Source organism: Pagrus pagrus (genome assembly GCF_965226575.1).
Source record: "Pagrus pagrus genome assembly, chromosome: 16".
Taxonomy (NCBI): Eukaryota; Metazoa; Chordata; class Actinopteri; order Spariformes; family Sparidae; genus Pagrus; species Pagrus pagrus.
In genome coordinates this window covers 29,790,014-29,798,725 of record NC_140200.1, presented here as the reverse complement: position 1 = coordinate 29,798,725, position 8,712 = coordinate 29,790,014, and the positions used below count along the sequence as shown (strand labels likewise).

The following is an 8,712-nucleotide window of genomic DNA, read 5'->3' as shown; positions in this document are numbered from 1 at the left end:
AGATGTCACATTTACGTGTCAGGATCTGGTTATTATAGACACAGATTCAATATTTAACTGTCATTTAACATCACAGTAACAGAGTTACATACGTTGGCAGCTGTAAACACTCATAAAAACATTATAAAAATACATCCGGTGGTTTGGTGCCTACCTGTATACTGAACATGTAAGGAGTAGTTAACGTTTATAATCATCAGAGAACGTTACAGACGTTGTTTTTGGTTCCTATCTGTTTCCTGAATATATTCGTACGTGTGTGAATGTGTAAATGCGAGACATCAACTTACAGCACTTTGCAGAAGGAGCTTTATAAAGTTCACTCCATTCACTTGTATTAGTTCACGGGGCAGATCTGCCTCCTCCAATATGGCGGCGACGTCGACGTATCGCAGCAGCGGGCCAACCGTGGATCTATAATACATCCATGGGGCCAACCCGCTCAATGAGGCGTCTATGTATATATGTCTATGGGTTGACCTACTACCTCTGACCTGGAAGACGCCGTCTCTGAGCTGCGCGCGCACCCGCGACAGCCCGGCTTGTTCATAGATATATATATAAAGCCTAGATATCTTACGGCGGAGTCTGGAACGTCGTCACAGGTCGGCCATCTTGGTACAGGTTAGCTTTCTGGCTGGACCTGTAGAACCTGAGGTAAGGTCAGTGATCTGCACAAACGTTAATACTCTTATCTCGCTGAAACCTTGACGGATTTACAAACAGTTTGGTTTCTTACAAACGTTATTAACGTGGTTATAATTCTGGATGCTTGAACATGTTGAAATCACATCTTTTCTCTTCGAAAAACGACTTAATCATGCAGCTTAGTTGTGTATCACGGCTAGGCTACTAGCTACCCAGTAATTTTACGTCAATGGGAGAGGCAGAATTGGTCTTTCTTTTCAATATAACTTAATTTGTACATGCTTTAACTGAAGTTGGTCATGATTTCCAATCGGGTTGGTTTGTTAAAAACATCTTACATTATGATTGATTTCTACAGGAAATTGCTGACTTCATTGAAGTGAAGATGCCAGACTTTTGTGCAGCCTACGGATGTGCTAATAGCCGTTGTCTCGAAACGAGAACCCGTCGGATCACCTTTTACTGGTAGGATATTACAATATTATGATTTATTTTCAGGATAATCGTTAGTTACTTAGTGGAAGTATGTTCAATACAGGTGACTTATTGGAAGTTGGACGGACACAGCGTCTCTAACCCACTGTTTAATTTCCCCTCAAGTCTTAATTATTCCCGCATGCGAGCGGCGGAGAATATGATCTCCAAATCATTATGGACAGTACACTAAACGCTATTACTTATTATACTGACATCGGAGTCGGAAAACTCTGGGTCTGGTTGCGATTCAGTGCAAAGCACTACCGTCTCCTCCAAACTAAACAAGTGGCGTCTCTTCGGAGCTGTCATTTTCTTGATCTGGCTGGCTGAGGTATTTGAGTGGTAAGAGGAGGCTGAAAGTTGCAACAAAGTAATACTTGGCACACTGCGGCGGGAAACATTGGAAATACAATGTATCTAATGAAAGCCCAGAACAACCAATGTATCATACATAGTACATTTACCCCAAAAATATGATCATTTAGGTGTGTATACTTACCCTTAATGTAAATGGAAATACGGATTGAAAATGTTGACAATAATTTGGGTACATTTCTCACTTTTTTAAGGTTTCCCAAAACCGGAGAGAGGAGGAGGAAGTGGGAAGTTGCCCTAAGAAGGGATGGTTTTGCTGCCTCTGACAGGACACTGCTCTGCAGTGAGCACTTCAGGAGTGAGGACTTTGACAGGACGGGGCAGATTGTCCGGCTTAAAGATGGTGTTGTGCCAACCGTTTTCAACTTTCCAGCTCATCTTCAAAGGGTATGTGTACCATTGACCAACAATAATTTAAGGTGTATAAGATTGATATATCAATATAAATATGTGATTAAATGTCACACTTTAGTTTTTTGTTTCTGCAAGTTATATAATGTGTTGTTTATTACAGCACATTTTAGACACTCAAAAACTTATTTACTTGTGTTTATTTTAGTCGGAAGCAACAAGAAGCACAACCACATCTAGAAGAGTGGAAGACAACCTGCCAGTGGATGCCTGATGTTGTGAGTATTTGCATGTTGAATGTCACAAACTAATGAGAGCGTCATATGGCTTGTTATATTAAATCCTTTTATCTTGGTGGTACCCAGAAAGGTCTATGAGGGTGTTAGTAGTCTAAGAGCCCAATATTATTTGAGGTGGTACTCTGTGTAAAAAGTTTGAAAACCACTGGCTATCTCACTTTCTCTGTCACTCATACACTGGAATGAATAAACATGCATGAACATTGAAACTACACCCAGGGGTAGGCAACCTTTACATTTTTGTCCAGAGCGACAAAAACATATTTTTGCCTTATAAGTGGAGAAGCCTATACAATATCTTAAAAGTATGCTGCTGTGTTTTCTGTTGGAGAATTGGAGAACCTAAAAATGTATTCAGGCTCACAGAATTGAAAAGTGAAGATTGAATTGTTGAAAAAGTAAGTTATTAATTTCTGTATTACTATTATTTATATATTTGTATATTTTGCCAAAACAACAGGGAGCCACTGAAGAGAGGAGATTGAGGCTCAAGCGGCAGGCCACTGACCACTTATATGCATTGCCTGCCTCCCCTAAGGCTATAAAGGCCAGACTTGAAGAAGCCTCAGCGAGAGTGAGGAAACTGCAGCGGGACAAGTGTAATGCCTTGAGGAGAGAAAAAAGGGCCAAGACCAACATGCAGGCTCTTCTGGAGGAACTGAAGGAGAAAAATCTCATCAACGAAGAGCTGAAAGACAAGCATGAATGCTACTCAGGTAAAATAAAAATATTACATTGAATATTTTGTGTATTTTATGTTCTTTGTTGCCTTCCTAGTTACTATTAAAAGGAGACCTACTGAATCACTTTTGCTAATAGAATTTCAGATCTTCCGGTTCATCTCCTCTCGAGGCAGGGTGTAGAATACACCAAGGCCCAGAGAGATTTTGCCCTTACGCTCCATCTGCATGATCCAAAGGCTTATCACTACCTGAGAGATACTCTTCATATTCACCTGCCACATCCCAGTTCATTGCAAAGGTATTCTTCATGATGTCTAATTTAACACTGAATTACATTAAGCACTACAGACAATATTATCATGAATGGTCAAATCACAGGCTGCCAATGATGAGTAAAGGCGTCAAATATTTTTTTTAATGGGGCGAGCTGGGGATCGGGCAAAACTTGTCCAAAGTCAAATTGGTGTTTACATAGTCATATTACAGATATTTTTAGTATGTCCAGTGTCCACCATAGGCATGCTTGGGTTAGTGGTTTAAAGTCTACTTTTTTTTAATTCTTTTTTTTTATTATACAAGGTGGCTGAGCTCTCTTGATGCCAGACCTGGTCTCAATAAAATGATGTTGGACATGCTGGGAAGATGGCGTCAGGAAGATGAGGACAAATACGGATGTGTCACTCTGATGCTGGATGCCATGTCCATCAAAAATCACATTCAACATGATCCTCAAACACAAACAATGTTTGGATATGTGGACATGGGGGATCGATTGAATGAGACTGACATAGCTTCCGAGGCTCTTGTGTTTATGGTGGTTGGGCTTCAAGGTTATTGGAAAGCTCCAATTGGATATTATTTGACCAAGTCCCTCACACCAAAAACACAGAAAGTGTTAGTTGAACATGCACTAGAAGAGCTGCATCATCGGCAGATAAGGGTGGTGTGCATGACAATGGATGGTCATGCATCAAATGTAAGCATGTGCACGCAACTTGGGTGCAATCTAAAAGCATACGCCTGTGAGCCCCTGAAGACCCATTTCCCACATCCAGTTACCCATAACAATGTTTTTGTTATGATGGATGCTTGCCACATGTTGAAGCTGACGCGCAATATGTTGCAGGTACATGCTCATTATTACCTATCTGCTCTGGTTGACTGTTCTGCTTTTTATACATTTTGATTGTATTTACATAATTGTGCAGAATATGGTGCTTTACAGTTGACGTGTGCAGTGAAAAAAAAAACCTGATTCTGCAGGCATACAGCCCAATTAGAAGCATAACTGGCAGCGTCAATTGGAAGTACATAGTTCAGCTGAACAATGTCCAAAAGAAAAGTGGACTACATGCTGCCAACCGAGTCACAGATAAGCATGTGAACTTTGCTAATCAGAAGATGAAGGTATGTTTGCATGAAGATTTAGGGCCACAATAGAAATGGGCTCTAGGGCTTTATTGTGTTTTTATACTTTTTGATGGTGTTTGTATCTTGTAGCGCTAATGTGCTCTCCTTATAAACTCAATCAAGGTCTCCCTGGCTGCTCAGACTTTGAGTTCAAAGATTCGGAGGCTACTTCAGAATTTATCAAGGTAATGCAGCTAGGGATTTGCATCATTGACCTAACCTCTTTTTTTTCTTCTTTTTTTTCCATTTTTGGCATCAGGAATGATTAAATAATTATGACCCTCCTCAAATTCAACAATATGCAAGAACTTGGTCAAAACTGTTTATACCCTACCTCATACCTCATACTTTCCTCAAAAGCACCCTTATTGTCACATCTCAGATTTACAGGTTTAAAGCAAAGCAACAATTTAATTTTAAAAAGCATAGCCACAGAGGAAATGGAGAGAAATCAAACTATGCCTCATACTTGGGTGTTTACTATCTGATACCTGTTGACACTAAGTTATAGTGATGATTTCAGTGCTTTCAATTAATTAAGATATTTGTTTATAGATAACAGACAGGCTGTTTGACATCTTGAACAGTCGCAATCCCAGAGCCAAAGGGTTCAAAGCCCCCCTTGGTTCTAGGAATTGGACAAGCACCAGGGAGTTCTTGATAAAAGCCAGGGAGTTTGCTCACTTTGAAGATGGAGGATGGCAAACCCCTTTACCGCACAAAGAGGTCTTTTAAAATAGTGACCGTTCAATTAGTGATGCACTGACACCATTTGCCAATACCCAGTACAAATTCTTAATTATAATTTAAAATATCAGAATGAGACTGCTGATTTAGAAAATAAGGGTTTATTTTATTCTTCGTTAGATGTATACAAGTAGTAAATTTACAAATCATTAAATTATCTAAGGTAAAACTCTACCGGTTTCAGTGCATCCCTCAAGTCCATGATATAAGTTCAACAGATGCTCTGTTCTCTTGTTTATCTACTATCTTCTGCATCGAGTTCAGATGCACTGTCCTCCTGTCTGCATCAAGTTCATAAGATGCTCTGTCCTTTCTGCATCGAGTTCATGAGATGCTCTTTTCGGTCCGCATCAAGTTCATAAAGTGGTACCTATTATATATTATTCATATGATACTATCTTGCTCCACTGTGTTTGTTGTCTGCAAATTTGTCTGTGTTCCAATTCTCTTGTATTCTCCCCAGATGCCCGTGTCAAAATGGTTTGTATTGCATGGTCTGCATGTTATGTTATGAATTAATTCAAGAAGGTTTAGTGTCCTAAAAGTAATTTTAAGGATCCCAAACCTCACACTGATTAATACTTTAATCAAAATAGTGAATGCTCTGGGAGCATTCACTATTTTCATCCTATACTGTTAGTTTGCATCCCTGCTTTCTTGTGTCCTGTTTTGTCAGAATCATCATAGTAATACAATATTTGCTTTTGAAGGTTCCTCTCTGTCCTGGGCTTCGTCATCAACATTGACACGTTGATGTCGATGGTCCCTGTGCTGCTTGAAGGCCAGTGATATGTCCTGACCTATAGATTCAGCCAGGACCACTTGGAACTTCTATTTAACTCCATCAGAGCATCCGGTAGGGTTCATAATTTATATTTACCAGCTGCAACATTAAGTGACACAAAGTTTCAGCAAATGCTTTTATTGTTTTCAGTTTGTCACAAGTGTCACAAACTATTTTGAGTATTTAGAAAAATGTCTGTGTTTGACTATCTGTTTGCAGAATTCATCACCACTGATACAGTCTGAATTGTTTGATAATACTCGTATATCTTGTGTTTTTTTTAAGGTGGCTGGAATAACAACCCCAATGCCAGCCAGTTTAAGTATATCTTTAGAAAGCTGATGGCCCGGTGTGGAGTTGTGAGTTGCAGAGGCAATGTTACAGCACAGGATGAGACCGAGTCCCTAACAGCGTTCATCGACACCTCTACAAGCCTGTCAGCTGTAGATGTGTCCTCTGCAGCAGGAGGAGAAGATCTTCCATACCCGTTTGCAGACATTTCTGCCCTAGTCCATGATCACAGCTACCTTCCCGTCCGTTTCAATGGTCTTGTGGACAACGCTCTTGTGTACATTTCAGGTAAAGGCTGACTGAAAGTCGATTTTGCCTATAACCGATAGTGCCAATAGTCAAATCTGTGGGAAAACAATCTGACGATAGTCCAAAAAGAGAAATGTCTCCTTAATGTCCCCATGCTTATTAGGGTCCGGGCAGCTAAGCTGCCAGGAACCTATTGTATTCCTAGGAATTCTTTCTTTCTTTCTTTCTTTAGGGTCCGGGCAGCTAAGCTGCCAGGAACCTATTGTATTCCTACAATAGGAATTCTTTCTTTCTTTCTTCTTCTTGTGAGGAAGTCATACTTCCCATGGGCGAAAACTCACCAAACTTTACAGAAATGTCTGGCCCCATGCCAGATTTACTCAATTCCAAGGACATGTCAATATTCCTCCTGGGGGGGGCACAATAAGCGTTTAAATTTAAAAACTTTAAAAATACCTACAAAATCAACAGTACGTGCTACAGTTTTGAAACTTTCACCAAACTGTAGCCCCAATACTGCTGAAACTTTAGTCCACTTAAACTCATTACAAATTATGAAGTCCATCACTCAGTTTTTTTCAAAACCTGTAAAACTTATAAAACCTATCTCCTCCCACAATTTTTGCCCAATTGTCACCAAACTTGCTAGAGAGCATCTTCAGACCGTCCTCCACAAAACTTGTTTCTCGGATTTTTGATTTATCAAAAATTAAGCCTACAGTGCATCAAAATGTTTGAATGTAAACAGTACTGTAAACATATACTATCAAATTCTTGCTAAATACATTTTCAATCTTCCTGAAAAAAATTGAGAATATTTTGCAGTCATGGTTGATGGAGTTTGGCAAATATCAGAATTTTATCTCAAAAACTGAATTTTTGAGAACATTTTGAATTCTGCTCTCATGGGAACAACTGGAGTCAATGTAAGAGTGGCATTTTTAAACATCAAATTTTCTCTTATGAAGCAAAACATTTTAAGTTAAAAACAAATCACCAACATTTCCATGCTGTCAAGATGCAATTTATGTATTATCAGATTTTTGTTCAGGTAACAGAATTTCTGACATTTTGACCATTTTTGAAATCTGCCTTGACAACAGCTGCCCGGACAGTGACTCCCTGAGTCGACAAATGAAGCCACACAGCAGGTCTCTCTTCCAGCCAATTAGCTCAGTGAGTTAGGAGCTGGTGCTTGGTGTCAGGGGTTGTGGGTTCAAGACCCAGCAAGGATGATGATGATGATGATGACAGATCAAAATGTCAAATGTCCTCAACATGAAAAACAAGACTATTGTCCTGACGGTGGCATCACAGCAAGCCTCTAAATTAAATAAAAACAAATAGCTTGGACTGGACCATGGACGAAAGCTAACCAAATTTTGCACAAAGGTCCAGTCTCATGCCAGATTACCTCAGCTGTTAACCCAAGCCAATAGTCCTGATGGTGGTGCTACAGCAAGTGTCTAAAGTTCAAACCTTTGAAAATTCATAACAAATCAACCATACTTGCTACAGCTTCAGAACTCTCATCAAACTGTAGCCTCAATATTGAAGAAACTTTTGTACATTTAAACCTATTAAAAATTATGAAGTACATCACTCAGTTTTTTTTCAAAAACTGTAAAACTTCTTAAACCTATTTCCTCTCTCCTCCTTTGATTTATCAAAAATTGACCCTCAAAAACTGAATTTTTCACAGCATTTTAAATTTTTCTTTCATGGGAACAACTGGAGTCAATGCAATGATGACATAGCTAAACACCAGTTATTCACTTATGGAGCAAATCAATCATTTTTAAAATTACCAACATCTCCATGCTGCAATATGTGTATTTTCAGATTTTTGTCTTGATAACTGAATTTTTTACAGTGGTTTCAAATCTGCCTGCACAACAGTGAATGGCTTACTCAATTTGTGAAGCCACTGTTGTATTGCCACTTGCCAATTAGCTCAGAGCGATAGATGACAGTCTTTGGTTCCAGAAGTTGTGGGTTCAATACTCAAGTGGTCCAAAATGAACATTGTTGTCAACTGTCTTGTCTTCCTATTCTCCTGTTTGTTGCTCAGAATTGCCTAAATTTGCCAAAAATAGCCCGGACACGACCCATTGCTGCACAGCAGCTATAATATCAATTATTATTATTATTATTGGTTATGATATTATTATACTAACTCAAATCTCAGGATTTGTTGTGCGACGGGCTCTGAAGAAGCTGTCCTGTGATGTCTGCCGTGCCAGCCTGGTGACAGACACTGCATCTGCCATCAAGGACCAGAGCTACCACCTGCTGTCTCTGAAAAACAATGGAGGCCTGGTGATTCCATCAGAGGGAACAGTGAGGGTCGTCAGGGCAGCAGAGTGGGTCATTCGCCAGGCCTCAGCAAGTTGCAGAC

At 39.6% G+C, this 8,712-nt stretch overlaps 1 pseudogene across 1 annotated transcript; it reads left to right on the top strand.

The window, feature by feature from the left end:
* The first annotated feature begins 644 nt into the window (after positions 1-644).
* LOC311271689 (THAP domain-containing protein 6-like) lies at positions 645-6,634 on the top strand (annotated as a pseudogene). Its single transcript, XR_014624924.1, has 8 exons — positions 645-657; positions 1,007-1,113; positions 1,695-1,887; positions 2,060-2,129; positions 2,611-2,866; positions 2,970-3,131; positions 3,413-5,846; positions 6,060-6,634. The product of XR_014624924.1 is annotated as a THAP domain-containing protein 6-like (transcript).
* Positions 6,635-8,712: the final 2,078 nt, after the last annotated feature.